A 16,932-nucleotide genomic window follows, 5' to 3' on the forward strand; every position below is an offset into this window, starting at 1 on the left:
CCCTGCCAGCCTGTGCCTTGCTTTGGGCCCCACCAGTGCTGGCCCGGGGACATGGGAGCAATGTCTCAATGTCTTGGGTCCAAAGACATTGGGACATTGGTCCCAAGATGGTGACCAGGGGGCGAGGCACCTGTCAAGGGGTGGGGCACCTGTCAAGGGGTGGGCTACCCATGAGGCCCTTTACAGCCTGACAAACTGCGTAAGTGGCCCTCCACCCAAAATAATTGCCTGCTGTGGTGGCGAGAAGCCCCCACAGGCACCAAGGGGGCTGGGGGGAACCCCAAGAGCCCCCATGGGGAACAAATAGGGCCCCCACACCCCAGGAAACTTACCTCCTGGAGCACAGCCAGAGCCAGAGCTGCACAAGCTGGCATTATGCCGGCTCTTTAAAAAGCTGCTCCCGAGGCTGGGGAGTGACGGGCTAATTGCGGTGGCTGGGGACGCCACTGCGGGAAGTTTAAAAACCCCTCTGGAAGCCAGCAGGGGAGAAGAGGGATGGAGCAAGCCAGCAGGGAGACTGCCTGGCAGGTGCTGAATCCAAAGGCTGGCAGGAGCATTGCAGCGGGGGCTGCACCCACTCCCGGAGCAGGGGGGAGCAGCGTCCTGCACTGGGCTGGGGAAGATCACTCCCCAGATGCCTGAAATTAAAAGATTAGAGGGGCGTCTCTCTCTCACTTGAAAAGAGGAGGACACCAGACAATGGGAGTCCAGCCCTCTGGCACCAGGGACTGAGGATCCAGCTGACTTAACGTCCAGGCAGTTGACTGGTGTTGAAGCTAATGCCTGACCCCTTAGAAAAGGGGCTTACAGGGAATGGCAGAACAATGAAACCAACACCCAAGCAGTTGGCAAGTTGACAGGGTGTAGGAGAGGTGGAGCACCAACGAACATTGCAGCACAAACGTGAGTACCCCTGTCACCAGGTCACCCGAGAAGAGGAATACCAATGAACCCATTAACCTCCTTTTACCCATTAATCCTTTTACCCATTAACAACAAGTCATGGCAGGCGAGTTGAGGGGGCACTCCAGTAAAGGGGGATGGTGCGGTACTCACCACGTGCACTGGAGATGTCATACCTGCCCCTGCAGTAGAGGCATCTGCCCCACTAGGCCAGCTGCCAGTGGGCTGTGGCTGCAGGGCTGGCCTTTGTGTGTCACTACTGTCATGTGTGCCCCTGCCCAGCCATCTGGGCAGCTATCACCCAGAAGATATTCCCAGTGTGGTTCTAGGGTCCTGCCACTGACCGCTCTAGCAGGAATTCTGGTGTTCCCTATTGGAAAACTGAAAAATCCCTGATAAAAAAAATCCCAAAGTCACTCTGTAAAATACTCCAAAATTCATGTTCCTCTACAATTAAAACAAAAGACCTCTATACATATAAAGAGAGAGTGAAAGACAGATAGACAGCGATCAGTTGGGTGGGTTTTATTGATATATCTACAGTGTTAAAACAATTTGGAAGACTACTGCTGTCTCTATCATAACAATAAAGTGAATTCTAAATACATGTTTCATGAATTCCTTAATATATATTTTGCTGGCTCCCACAGGGGCTACCACTCCCACCCCACAGGGGCCATGCCCCCCCCACAGGGGTTACAGCCCCCCACAGGGGCTATGACCCCCCCCAACAGGGCCCACACACCCCCCTGCAGGGATCACATGCCCCACCCCTGGTTGTTCCCCCTGCCTGGTCAATTCCTGCCCTGCCCGGCCCCTGCTGGCTCCTGCAGCCCTCCCCACCCCGATGGCTGCCCCACCCAGCGCCACCCCTCTCACTCCCCCAGACCCCCCCCAATGGCTTCCCCACCCAGACCCATCCTCTACTTGCACCCCCAGGTCCCCATGACTGCCCCCACCCATACCCAGTCTCCAGCACTTAAAAAAAAAGAAAAAAAGAAAAAAAAAAAAGCCTCTACTTACCCTAGGAGCAGGGGCTGGGGGAGCTGGGGGAGGTCTGGAGCCTCCTGGCAGAGACTCCCCCCCCTCCCCCCCAAGGCAACACAGGGCAGCGAGGGGTAGCAGGGCCCCGGCTGGGATGGCTGGGGCTGTCACCCTGCCCCACACTCTGTGGGTCCCAGTGACCCAGATGGAAGGTAGAACTGCTGGTAAGTGCCAGGGTTTGTTTGTTTGGGTTTTTTGAGGGAGGGGTTCTCCTGTGATGCTGGGGTTGGGGAGCAGGGCTCAGGGGACTCAGGGCACTGGGAGGGGTGGGGCTGGGCAGGAAAGGGATTGGGGAGGCTTGGGGGGCTCATGGGGGTGGTGCTGGGCAGGGAATGGATCAGGGGAGGCTTGGGGGGCTTACAGGGGATGTGGCCTGGCAGGGAAGGAATTGGGGGCGGGGGGGCTCAGGGGGCAGCACAGGGAACATTTGCAGCATGGGGAAAATTTTCTCATTCCTGCACTTGCCTCTTGCAGTGTCTCAAAGAGATGCTGCAAGAAGCACATGCTGGCTCATCTGGACACGACCCGAGGTTCTTTCCAGCCCTACTTTCCTCAGATTCTAAGATTCTGGAATAAACGTTGTGACTAGTGGTGGATTTGGTGGCAAATTGTATAGCTAATTGGCAGCAATTCACAACAAATTCACAGCATATTGTTAGCAGAATATGTGGGGGCTGATTATAGCACTAATTAGTGAAGCAAATTTATTGCATCATGGTCTGATATTAGTATATAACTGTGTGAAAAAAAATATTTCATAAGTGTTTGAGCATTTGTGCTCATTGTGAAATAGTGAAGTGATTTACGTAGAGTTAGGTAAATCATTTAGGAAAGTATTTGCCACCCATCAAATAAAAATTATGATGTAAATATAGTATTTGCAACCTTTTAAATATCACATATATTTGAGTAATGTTTTGTTCATAAAATATCTGGAGCAAGAATATGTGTCATGGATACTCATGCAAAAATGCATATTTACATTAAAAATATTTGCACTGCTATCCTGATATCACTTTAAGTTGGAGAACTACAAGTTAGGGACCAGAGTCAATATTATGTGATTTACATGATCAATCACACAACATGATGAGCAAATTATGAATGGCAAATTTACTGAGGATTAGTCATGGAGTCAGATCTTCAGCTAATATAAACGTAGGACAGATTCCATTCCACTCAATGGAATGTTGATTTACATAGGCTGAGGATCTGACCTCTATCTAAAAGCTAAAAAGAAATCCAAGAACTGAAATATTTTTTTGACAAAACATTACTAAGCTAATTTTCAATAATGATGAAAAGTATAAAAATAATATCTGCATATAACATAAGCAACATTATTTTTAAAAATGCATATTGTGTGTCGATCACCTAATTCTAGATGTGTCTAAATGGTAAGAAGCATGCTTAGAGCAATTAATTTGGACTTTCATACAAATATGAATTAAATGTAGATTTGGGAGAAAAATAATTCAAAAGGACTTTGGTGTGTTATGTTATTTTGATTTGACAAATGAAAGATTAAACACAGAATGTGAGTATAAAATAACTCACTTTGACTATAAAGAACAAAAAGTACTACAAATCAGATCTAAAAATAACAGAAATCTCTTGAAAAGGACTTGGCAGTAATAGCAGGCCTTGAAATTACAATGAAACAAAAGCTAATAAAAATGTCAAGATATATACACTGAAAAAAACAGTAGGTTGAAAAGATATTCAACACTTTAGACCTCACATATGTTTGTTCATATTATTTTTCCCCATTTTCTATGATTAAATGAGAGATGCAATGAAGAACCTGAATCTGAACTCTAGAGAAAAATTAGTGGGAGAAAAAGGGAGTGCTTAAAATCTATAAAATGCAGGCAAAATCTTCTTAACCTGTTGCCACTTCAATATATTATTAAGTGAAAAAGAAAAGGCAAAACTAGCAATTACTTATTCTGAAGTGGGAACAAGCAAGCTGCAAAATAACTAAGTGCAAAAAATATCATTGGCCTAGAGCAAAGCCATTTTTTTTTACATAATTAGCTGGTGATAATGCCTGTAATTTAAACAAATTCAGCATTTTTCCAGGTGCCAATTTTAACTGAAAAATAACATATTCTGTCACGCAGAGCTGATAGGATAATACATTCATTAATGTTTGTGGAGCATTCAGATTCCATACTGGTGAGAGCTGCTTACATGCCAAGATGCTGCAGAGCCTCATTCAGCTTATTTCTCAGTGGTGTGTAAACAAAGACACACAGGTTAGCAGCAGCGGCTGACTTTTAGTCCCTGGGAGCTGACCTCCACCAATTTCGAGTCCTACTGTGCTAGGTACTGTACAAGCATAGAGCACAAGATAGTTCCTTATTCAATTAATTTATAATATTAGGACAAGCAAACATATTACAGTGAGTTGAAAGGAAGCAAGGATTAATAATACTTCAAACCTTCTGCGGTAGCTTCTCATTTGCACGTGAAAGCCAAAAAGGAGTAGCTTAGGTGTCTTTCACTGCAAGCTAGTCTACCATGAATCAGCTTTCATTTCCCCAGCTATATAATCCTGATGAACACCAGTGATTTTAGCCTGCTGCCTGCAAAACAGTCATCATGTTGATGTGCCTCATAGGTATTATAGTAGAAATTAATCTTAAGAAGGTATATCTGTGTTGAACTCCTCAAGTGAGGTTTTCTTTTTCCGTTCTTTTCCTTTCATATCTAATATCATCAACATCAAATGTCCTTCATGATCTTATCTTAAAAGCATCTGCTTGCTCAATAATTCACTTGATAACCTTTTCTGGCACGTTGAATGTCATAGTAGAAGAACAAATGTCAAAGTAGAAATGGTCAGTCATTGCCTAAATTGCATTACTGCATATTATTTATATGACCGTTACCCTTTATTTATTTTAGGTTTTGATCTCTCCAGAGCAAGGAAAGCATCTTCTGATCATACCTGTTTTTAAACTACAGAGATTGTGGGGTGGAGAAGGGGTGGGGGAAACGGGATTTAGTTCTACTGCATGAAGTGTTTTAAGATTTCCAACACAAGCCTGTTTTGCATCATGAAGAAATCAAGAATTGTTAGTTTTTCATGAAAGAGAAGCACCAGAAGTAGAGCCAGAACACCTTGGAAGTTCGAGCACAAACTTGGAATGTCAGAGATTCGGATTGAAGTCCATGTCCTATCCAATTCATAGTTTCATAGTTGTTAGGGGCTGGAGGGGACCTTACAGATCATTGGGTTTAGCCCCCCTGCATTTGGGCAGGAAAGACTGCTGGGCTCAGATGACCACAGCAAGGTAGGCATCAAGATGCTTTTTGAAGATTGCCAGGGGGGTGATTGTACCACCTCTGGGGGGAAACAGGATTCAAATGAGACCCCAAGTGCAACAGTTTCTCAGCTGCTGTTTCACATAGTTTATGTTCATATTTAGCATCTGTCCTACACGTAAGACTACGTTAAAAAAAAAATAACAACAACAGTGTATTTTCCAAATAAGGCATGATGTTATTTAAAAATAAGGACCACAAACTGGAATCTAATGAAGTTAGCCAAGCAACCTGTCCTCTACTGATGCAAGATGTTTCTCATTCAGACTGTATTCAAAATCTGTACCTATATTCTCTATCTCATGAGTGCCCTAATCATTGGGATATGGACTATTCAGGGGTAGGGTTTTTTGCCATTTGATCAAAAATTGCATCCTAGATGTCAGACACCTTTTCTGATAAAAGCTAACTTTGGATTCATATGTTTCCTCAATGTTTGAGTACTGCAGAAAAATCATTATTCAACATTTTTTTTCCAAATGAAAAATCCTTCTTCAAATATACTGTTTCTGTTTCATCCAGAAATAACTGCTAAAAATAGTCAAATAGAAAACAATAAAAATAATAAATAATTAAAAAGTAATTATACAGTTTTTAGAAAAAAACAAAAAACAAATAGAAGAGACTGCCATAGGAACAAATGCTAGCCTCAAATTACACAAGTGAGCCAGAACCAAGCTTTTATGAAAGAGGGGCACTGTGGAGGATATACTGGAGAGGGAGAAAGATGATAAGAAGGAAATAAAGGACTGAAAGTGAGGGAGAAAAGGTAAATCATAAAATCAGCATGTCTGAGGAGAATAGAAAGAAAGAAAATAAACTGTCTTGAGCAAGGAATTCAAGTAGGAAAGAACACTAGGAAGTCTGAAAAAGGATAGAACAGGGTAAAGGATGAAAGGAAGAGAAAAAATGATGGAAGAGATGAAACACAGATTATTTAATTTAGAAGGACTGAGGGTGGCAAGATGTAGGAACAGGTTGTTGGGGTAAAAAAAATAGAAAAATGTTTTGACTGAAGACTAAATGGAAAGAAACAAGATCATTTTCTTTCCAAGGAGTTTCAAGTTATTTGTGAACATGTGAGATGATGAGGAATTTGTGCATAGAATCTAGATAAAATATCAATTTTAAATTAACCACTATAAAACACAAGCTTTTGGAAAAAATGTAGGGGAATGAATATAATTAAATTATAGTTAAAGTTAAGTAATACAATGGTTGTTCAGAGTAGCACTAACTTAAAACTCTGGATAAAGAGAAGTACTTCGTGGACTTGTGGTTTACAGGTTTTCCTGGTGTTAAACTTTTTTGGCTGGAATGTTCAAGGGAGCATTAAGATGCTTAAATGTCATTGGCATTCATCAATAGCTGACAGCATAATTCTCCAAGCTCTTTTGAAAATTATCACACTGTTAATACATAAATGACTATGAGGAAGTAAAAAGATGTTTCTGCCTGAGCTATCAGTTTTGGAATTCCAGCAAGTACATGCAAGGACTATTTGACTGCTTTATGACAGTGCATTTGTGCCATAGTTTGCAGGCATAACAGGTTGAGAGGTTCTCTTCTTGTTCAATTTGCAGCTTAACATCTAGAATGACTAAAGGACAACACATTTTGAGTATTACATATGCAGTTCACACTAAACATATGTAATGCCATATGGTTATTGGACAGTGATCAACATTTTTATTAAGGAAACTACTAGGACTAATATTAGTTGTGAATTGGTGTATGCATTATATTGTGTCATCAAAAGAGGAAAGAAACAAAGTAAGATGAAACAACAAAATAAAAAACAACAAACTGAGCCTAAAAAAAGTCAAAACATCTCTATTAAATTTATGTCTGTACAATAGTTTGTAATGGCTGTAATGAAGCTCATACAGGTTATACAATTAATAGTGTAGTAGCATGCATATTGCTGTTTTCTATATATACTCGTAGTCGTTAGAAAGAAATCTATGCTCTTACTATATGTATAACATGAGATTTCTGCATTGCAGTGATTCTTAAAGCTTTGAAAGCACAAATGTATGTCTCCATTTATAGCAAAACCCCCAGTTTTTCTTTTTTTTAATTTTAAAATGCATTAAAGCATTTCTGACTTCCCCAAGCATTTCTGACTTTTTCTCTCACTCTCTATTCCATATAGATAAGTATAAGTGAGCTAAGACATAGGATAAGCTTCAGCATTTTATTTTGGTAGCAAGTTGTGTTTGGTTTGTTTTTTCTCCTTCTTTATATTGTATAATTATTATGTTTATATTGATTTTTACTGTTCTATATTACAGTTTTACTGATACTATATGATTTAGGCCTACATATGTAAGTTAGCATGAGTCATGCCAAGTTTCCATTTTGTTTGTCAAGTCTCCATCTTGTCCCCATGCTCTGTGGTCTGAATCTATGACTCATACCTACCCCTCCTACGTAACTTGGTTCCTGAATGAATGGGGATGAATGAGGGTGCTTGAGAGACAATGGCAGTAGGTCTAAAAATAGCTCCCTCTGAATGACTGAACCTTCAACACCAATACCTGGATGAACAACCCAGCCATTGGAACCATTCTCAGCATTCAAGAAACAAAAGATGAGGCAACCCACCATTGTGCCAAGGCTGCACATGCTCAGTAAGAACACCTGGAGCCCTCTGGAACAGGACTGACCTTGCCTGGACAGGCCCTTCTCATAGGAGATCAGAGGTAGTCTGCCCCATAAAAGGGATAGTGAAGACTGACTCTTTGGGACTCCCTCTCCATCTGGACCAGCACAATGCCACACCACCTATCCACCCAGAGGCCCTGCCGGCAAACCCCCTCTGGACAATACCTGCTGGACAAGGACCCCTTTCCAGCCTGGATAGGTAGCTATCACCCCCACCCGCTCTTCAACCAAGGACTTGGACTCTGTTTCTCTTCCCTACCTGGACTCCAACACTTCCACTGAGTCTCTTTCTTCTACTGCCATTGTGAGTGTGAGTGTGTGTGTGTGTGTGTGTGAACCAATAACCTCATGGGGCTGTGTAGTGTGTTGTTTGTTTAATAAACCTGTTATTTGGAAACCGTGAGTTGGGTTTTTGCCTGTTTTCTGACTGTTTCCTCCTTGCCACCATGAACCTGCACCCCAAGCTCCTAGCTGTCTGCCTCTGTTTCCAGCCTCAAGCTCCCAGCTTTCTGCCTCAGTTTCTTTCCTGGCTGTCTCCTCCTTGCCACAAAGCTTTTTCCTTTGCACCAGTGACCTCGAGTAACCCTGGGGCCACTTGATCTTAAGTAATACCAAGCCTCAGTTCCTCAGCCCAGCTTCTCTCTAGTCTACCAGTTCTAATCCCAGTTCTAACAACTTTCACTTCTTACACTTTCTCTCTCACCTTAACCTTCCCCCAGGTATCTGAAGTCCCCCAAACATGCACATATATACTGTACCATCCAAGTTAGGCACTCACTTGTGTATGTGTAAGTGGGCGGTATGTGTGTGAACTGGTGAATATGTATATATATTCGTGTGCGTGATATACAAATTACTGATCCATGTATGTGTAAAGAGTGTATGGGTATTGACAACTGATTGTTGTCTAATTTTTGGTGTGTAGTGTGTATGTGCTTGAATTGGTGATAGGTATGCATTTACGTAGGCTGGTTTGGATGTGTATGTGCCTGAACTGGTAGTGTGTGTGTGTATGCACCTAATTGATTTGTGTGTTTGTATATGTGCAATTGTGTCACACCCTCCTGTTCAACAGTGCAATATTGAGATCCTGAGAGTTGGCCTGACCCCACAGGGCAACACATTCAAAACAAGTCTAAATGTCTGCCCTCCCTGCCCTTGTTTGGGTTGAAGAGTTTAAGGTGGCCAGCAGTAATGCTAAACAGGTTGTTTAGACTGATCCATACTAACTCAAATGAGACTTTGGATTTCGGTAGATAACTGATATTTGTTTGCTTGTTTGATTTGTTTGAGGGGTGGGGGAGACTCCTATATTAGATGATAATATAAAATATATCCAGGGTTCCTTTTCACATTTTCAATTATTATGATATATAAGGTACCCATCGCACTGAATGTTGAATCAAAATCTTCTGATGAGAGGCTTTTAAATATGCAATTGCTAAACACCAGAATATTTCCCAGTTTTGCCAAGTCTGCAGATTTATGTGGAATATGGTCAGAGGAGTGCACAATTGTTGTGATCAGAGTACAGCTTTTATACTAGAGCCCAATGTAAAAATATTAAACCATGCTATCCCCAATCATGAAACAGACATTTTGCAGGTTGTATTGAAAACTTGATTTTGAGGCTGGATTAACACAAAGTTATTTAGAACAGGCACTTTTGTAACTGCGATATTCTGGGATAATTCACAGTATTTAGTGATCTAGAAATGTCCGCCTCTAAAAAAAAACCCCACATCTCAAAAGCAGCATCTATATGCTGAGCTGTCATGACAACTGTAGATTGTACTGGTTGGTTAATCACCTTCCAAAGGTATTTTTTTATTAAATCCCTGATTCACCATTTGTCTCAATGGCTTTGTTTCTTCATTTTATGTTGTGCATATTTAAAAAGACTGCACTTCTGATTTCTGAAAACGTTGACTAAATCCACAAAGGACTTTTCTCCTATGTAAATGATAGAAGAATTGGATCAAGAACTCAATTATTAAAAGCAAAATAAAATAAAGAAAATGTAGTTTCATTATTTTTTTGCAGCAGACATAAATACCTCTGTTGCATTGATTAAGCATTCCCAAATGCCCTCTCTGAGCATGAACGAATTCCTTTATAAAGCATGGGATTAATATTGGCAGAAAGTGATCTTGATTAGGGATGAGCTAAAATCATAGTTTTTGTTTTGTTGAAAATTCCAGGATTTCAACATGTTTCCATCCCAATCAGGCTGCAATTGAAGAAGTATTGACATTTTTCACTTAATGAGAAGCTTTGAGAAAAAAAAAACAACAGGTCAATTCTGAAATGGTGAAACATTTTACTTAAAGTCCAACTTGAAATGTCTTTATCTATGGGAGCTGTAATTTAGAAGTCTCCCCCACCCCTCAAACCCAGGTTGGACTATAATTTCTATAATGTACCTATACCCTTGTATGGAGCTGTAGAATGCCTCTTCCTCTACAGATTCACAAGGACACTGAGCCTGGAGTTTCTACTATTGTGTGATACTACTAAGGGAGTGAGGGTAGAAGAGTTGTCAGTAATTGACCATCCAGCGATCAATTAACAAACTGCCATTTGAGGAGAGAAGCATCACACTGGAATAAATATAGACAACTGGTTGCAAGATGAGTTATTTCCATTAGTGGGGAAATCATTCCAATATGAAGATAAGAGATAGATAGTTGATTACATGATTTATTTTAGCTTTTCAGATGGACTGGGTGGCGTGCTAGAAATAAGTGACAAGTGTGCTGTAGGCTTTTCCTTTGAGTTCTGCAGAGGCAGAAGAAGTAGCCACCACACAAGAAAGACAGAAACCAAACTAGAGCCAGCAGTCCAGTCCAGGCCAATGTAGTTGCCACAGTGTCTAGAATAATTCTGACTAGCAAGACTTAGTAACTCATAGTTTGGAGCTTATATAATATCTATACTTCAAAGTTCAAAGAAGATTGTACCATATTCTGGATTATACTTGTTCTTATGAGCTGGATACTTTGTACTCTTCTAGAATCCTCTTTTGGGATTTCTTTCTGAGTTCATGTACTGGACATTATATTTGTCTCAGTGCAGAATAATGAATTAAAAAATGTCCAATATATTTTACTACAATAACAGATATAATAGAAAGTGGATAACAAGCAATAAATGAAAACCTTGCAAAGAAGACATTAAAAAACCACAACACATATATACATTATATCAGAATTGCTCTCAGAGAGCACAGAATAAAGAAGAATCCATTTTCTCTGGAGCCCCTAGATAGATCCAATTCACTTATATTATATTTCTTCTCAGAAGGTACTCAGAGCAGGGCACAGATAGGTGTTCAGAGCAAAACTCTTTCTGGCGGAGAGAAAAGTCATCCAAATTCCCCTTAACCTCCTCCACTTCCTGGGACAATAGACAAATTTGCCATCCCTTTCCCAACGAGAGCCACAGCTCACCCAGATCTGAACAGGCTGCATTTTCAAAAGGACAGTTCATTTCAGTAAACCAGTCCTGATCCTCCTGTCACAGAACATTCCTTTCCTGTCCCAAATGCCATGCACTCCAACCTCTTTGCTAGGATAGTATTTACCCCCCTGGGCCTAAGTGGCACATAGGACATGGCTGCCAGCCACCACTATTTCCCCACCAAGCATTCTCAAAAGGTTCTCATTGACCTTCCCAAGATGAATGCATTTTGAAAAGTTCCCTCCTGCAGTACAAGGGAGTTACAATAACTCTAATATATTGCACTTAATTATATAGCTCTGATATAGCTATATACTTTACTAAAGTATTTGCTACTGTGCCACACTTGGGAATCACTGGTCATGATGTGGTCAAGATAAGCATTAGAAGAACTCTAAAATGAGTAATGAGGTGTCTTAAGGTAGAAATGACGCCAACTAATGTTAGGCTACAGGCTGTGAATACCATCAAGGATCAGTCCTGGGAGCAATCTGCATCAATACATCATTAATAATCTCAGCCCAAAAGTAGGAGTGTGCTTACGAGTATTGGCCAGAATTATCAGTACTTATGATGATCAAAATAACATACAGGAAGACATGGATGATCTTGAAAACCAAAGTAATAGAAGCACCATCAAATTCAAAACTATAAAATATCAGGCTATGAATCTAATAGAGGAAAAAAATCCTTTATAAATTGGGATCCTATCAGCTGGAAATGAGAGACAAAGATATAGGCTTGGGAGTGTAAACTGATCACAGGTTAACTATGAACCATCAACTTGATATGCCCATAAAAAAAACCAAAAAACCCCCCCAGATATGATTCTATAATGGTTTGAGAAAAGTTATTTCCCATACAAAGGAAAGTGTTAATGCTTTCATCAGGAATAAACCTGTACATTTATCTTCACTCATGTTCAAGAAGGATGAATAACTACAAGGATGATCAGGAAGAGGAAAAACATATTTTATGAGTGAAAGATGGCTTGTTTAGCCTACTAAAACAAAAGCTAAGGAGCAGAGTCATAATATAATGCCTTCCCTGCTGAGGCTTCTATGGGCATATGCTTCTCTTTTTTTTCACATCCCGCTTCTTCTCCCCTCCTTACCCAGTGCTGATGCCTCGCTCCCCACTTTGTTACACTACTGCACAGGTATGTATTATTTCTGCAGAGATGAAAACACTTGAAAGGGCAAAGAGCTATTTAAAGTAAACATTGGCATAAGGGCAAAAGGTATGAATTGGCAATAAATAAATTTAGGCCAGAAATCAAAAGAATCTTCCTGTTCATTAGAAGGAGAAAATTCTGGAATAGGATTCCTTCCAAAAGCAATAATGGGGCATGCTTAAGACTCTGCTTCTGCCCCCACCTCCCTGAAAAAAAATCCTCAGGAACCTTAGTTAAGAGATCCTTTTTATGAATGTAATTCTGTAACATAATTGCTTATGATAGGAGAGGACTAAATTTCATGACCCATGTTACAATGGGTCCTATAGTTCAATTTATAGTCCTATAGTTTAAAGCATGGGTGGGCCAACCCATGTTATGCATGTGTAGCAGAGTACCTTCGGTGTCTGCCACTTTAAGGTTTTAGAAGCTGGGAGCAGGCCAGCCAGCAGGTGTGTTCTAGCCTTAATGAGGCTAGCACATGACCCTAGGAGGGCCCTGGGATTGGAGCAGAGGCAGAGCATCCTCCATTTTAACCCAGGCCTTCAGAGGGAGAACAGCAGTCTGTTGCTAGTGTCTTGAGAGACAACACTGGCTGTGTGGCTGCTCTGGAACAACTTGGAGGTAATGCTAGGAGCTATGGGGTGGTTTGGAAGCTCCTGGTCCTGGGTATGATGGTAAACTACACTCTGCTGGGGATGGGTGGCCTGGTGGGACTGCCTATGGCAAGACATTCCCCCCAGAAATGCCAGGCCAGTTACCACACCAGTGAAAGGCAAGTAGGGGTGCCTGAAACCCCAGCTCCCACCTGTGTGTGGGTTATTAACACAAGAGGGGAGTAGGGCTAGGATAGCCCAGTGAGGGACCACTGAGCCCCACAGGGTGAAAGACTCCATGTAGAAGACCTCAGTGGCCCCAGGGAGGAATAGGGGGTGTGGAGAGATGAGGAACCCCAGTGAGGGGGAAGAATTGCTTGGGGTTCAGGGATGGGGCTGGAGCCCTGGAGTACATTAAGGCCAAGTGTATGCTGCCAGACTGGAGGCTGGATGATAGGCCATGAAATATCTGTGAGGCATGGGACATGTAAGGGGTGGTCGGAGTGTGTACAGAGGCCCTTGTCAGTAGGGCCTGCTAATGGGCAGCCTCCCACCTTAGGAACATCTCTCATATTTCTTAGCATCAAGGCATGGCAGGAAAGCTAGGTGGGTGGTTAGCCCAGAGGCATGCAGGCAGCTGACATTGAGACCCATCCCTGAGATGGCCCCCTGTCACAGCATGCCACAAATAGAGTGGGCACTGTGTATGTTATGTGAGTCCCAGATGCTCAGTAAAGGCAGATGCCATAATGGAGGTAGGGAGAATCAACCCTCTGTCTATTCGGAGTGGAGTAGGTGTGGATCACTGTTGTGAGAAAAAGTGTTAGATGTCTACCAAGAGCCAGGTTAATCTCTCCCTTGCTTTGCAGCCACCAACAACAGTGTTGGTTATGGGATCAGGGAAAGTTTAACCTGGCTCTTGATAGTGACCCCTCTTTTTCAGTAGTCTTGCTTTTTCTCTGCTCCATACAGCCAAAGGCTAGTGACACCCTGCTTCCATTCTGGTGCTCCAAGGAACAAACTACATCATGTACCACTTATGATACACGAGGGTGGGGGTCAAGGCTTAACTTGTGGCATGCCTGCCAAAAAGTTTGGCCACCACGGGACTATGGTAACTTGAAACCATTTTTTTTTTTTCTGACAGACAACTGATGAAGTAAGCAATATCAAAACTTTGACCTCCTAGAACCTGTATTTCCCACTGAGAAGTCAGTACAATGGAAAATTCCCAAGCAACTCTAGTCTTAATTCAATGCTATGGATGAGATTCGATGCTAAGGTAAACCTTGAATTGTTTCACATAGAGCCCCAATAAAGGCTGCAGACTGAAACAGTAGCATGCTTTTTGCATTCTGTGGCCTTTGCTTCTCACTCTCCAGCCTTACTTGTTTTCTGGACTGGAACAACTACCTACAACAGACAAGGATTGCCAAAATAATGTGCTACTGCACTCTACTTTTAACCTTACAGTACTCTTTACTTTTGCTTGGAAAAAAGGTAGTTAGATCTAAATTACTTACCAATAGAAGCACAATAAAATCTACATTTATTTACTTTATCCTGAAAAATACCAAATATTCATTTTTATAGAAAATCAAGAATCACTTGTATTAGCAGTGGATCCTACAACCCTCAACCCCTTCCCCCCCCCCCCCATTACACTGAAAGAGAAGCAAAGTGCAGGGCGTCTTTAAAAAAAAAAAAAAAGTCTTAACCATACATAAGGAGCATAACAATGCTTTGGAGTTTTTCTAGAGCTGCTGGGAAATGCTTGAAATGTTTTTTCAAAAAAATGAATAAGTGTTAATTAAAAGAGAAACTAAAGAAGGTGCCATTGTTGGGTACAAATGTCCAACTCAGGATCCTTAAAATTCTGGTTTATTAGGTGGATTGAAGCACTGTAATGAAGTTAAATCATAAAACTTGGGGCTGGTCCCCCCCCCCCCCCACACACACACTCACACATGCACACATATACAGTAGCAAGCTACAACAGTCAGGTATACCTATCCCACAGGTGCTGGAGTCCGCCATCGAGGCTTCTTTCAGCATGGCGTTATCTTCCAGAAGGGGGTCACTGGCTGGTCCTTCTGACTGGACAGGTCGGGTGCTGGTCAAGTTGGAGATCAAGAGGGCGCCACTGAGGGTCACTTTTCACTGCTTTTTATCTGTCCTTGGCAGACTTTGGTGACTCCCCAGTTTTCAGGTTTGCCCAATCCAGGGGTCGTTGACCCTCATGGGACTTCTCCCTCGGTGGCTACTGGATGGCATTTGTCAGCCCCAGGGGTTGTCTGCATGTACGTGCAGGTTTGGGAGTTCATTGATGAATTTTGAATAGGGCTCTGGGAGTGATCGATTTGGAGATATTCAGCCCAAATTTGGTCCCTGGCATTGATTAACTCAGGCCAGGGCTTCTAGCCCTTGATCAGTGACGTTTAGAGATTTTCTGGTTGTTACATTGTCTTCTATTGAGTTCTTCCGTTGGTTGATCTGCAGTTTCCTAGGTGTTAACTGCTGCCTGCTACCATGTTACACATTCAATCACTGATTCACTCACTCTTTCAGGGGCCAGCCTGATGCAGAGAAGGGCAGTTTGATTCCTGCCCTAGTTAACATTGTTACAATGTATAACTTATTTATGAAACTAAACACGTTTAGTTGAAAGGTGAGGAGTATAAAATATAAGCTACAAATGCCATGACACACAAATAGATAAAAATACCAAAATACAAGGGGAGATACAAAATGCACACATACATATTTCAAAACACAATTCCTTATCTTAAAGTGAAAGAAAGAGGAAGGAAGAAAAGGTAGAAGAAGAAAAACATATCCAAGGAGGAGAGAGCAACTGCAGGCAAGAGGAAAAGGGGCTTTCTGCTACACCATCAATATTGTTTTTCTTTTGAAAAACTTGTAAGGTCTTATTTATCATATAGAACAATCTCCCCCCCCCCCTCAAAGATTATTTATTAAATGCCTTATTTTCCTAAGTTTCTTACAAATGCATCTATCTTTAAGCATGAGTGTTTCTACTGATGTCAGATAGGCTGATGTTTAATTTTTATTACTGAATCAAGACTAAAAGTAGGGAAATCTAATGGTTAAGGCTGCTTCAGCAATGGTATCTTTACTGCATAGTAATCTTTTCAGATACAAGTTTTACCTTTTTTATTTACATATGATATAAAGTACTCTATGTGCTAGACTAACCTTAGCTATATTAACTGTTTTCTTTTTGGTACTTGATTTTAGAACTGTGCATTTGACTAATCTTGCATTCATGTTAGTTGTTGCACTTAATATTCTATTTGTGTTTTCCATTCTGTTTATTCTAATATATGTACCTCCACCAACATTACTACTAATGACTTTCTCTCCTTTTCATCAATAAAACAAATATGGTCCAGAGTGACGATGAGATCGTCTGCTACAAACCAATTCTCCACTTATAAGACAATACAATAGAGAAAGTAAATTTATTTCAAACATGCAGCTATGGCATTACCTTGAAATGTAGAGTAAAAAAATATTTTCTTATTCCTTCTATTTTAGATTTTTTTAAAGAGTCTATACTGTAGAAAAGCCTATTGCCATGACAGGTTAATTCCTCTATAACAGCTATTTCAATAATGCATGAAAAAGAGGGTATACAAGTATTTTGATAGGCAGAATGAAATACTGCCATATAGACATGAAGTTATCCTCCAGCAGTTGATATCATGACCATCTTTGTCCACTCCATTCTCTATCTCT

At 41.3% G+C, this 16,932-nt stretch overlaps 1 long non-coding RNA gene across 1 annotated transcript in view; it reads left to right on the forward strand.

Moving 5' to 3' along the window:
* LOC132248347 (uncharacterized) overlaps positions 1-8,347 on the forward strand; it is a 66,231-nt gene extending 57,884 nt beyond the window's left edge. The window contains exon 2 of the long non-coding RNA XR_009459523.1: positions 4,858-8,347. This is a non-coding gene — a long non-coding RNA (uncharacterized LOC132248347). The remainder of the gene's footprint in view (positions 1-4,857) is intronic.
* The last annotated feature ends 8,585 nt before the right edge of the window (positions 8,348-16,932 follow it).

This window comes from Alligator mississippiensis, chromosome 2, assembly GCF_030867095.1.
Source record: "Alligator mississippiensis isolate rAllMis1 chromosome 2, rAllMis1, whole genome shotgun sequence".
Lineage (NCBI taxonomy): Eukaryota > Metazoa > Chordata > Crocodylia > Alligatoridae > Alligator > Alligator mississippiensis.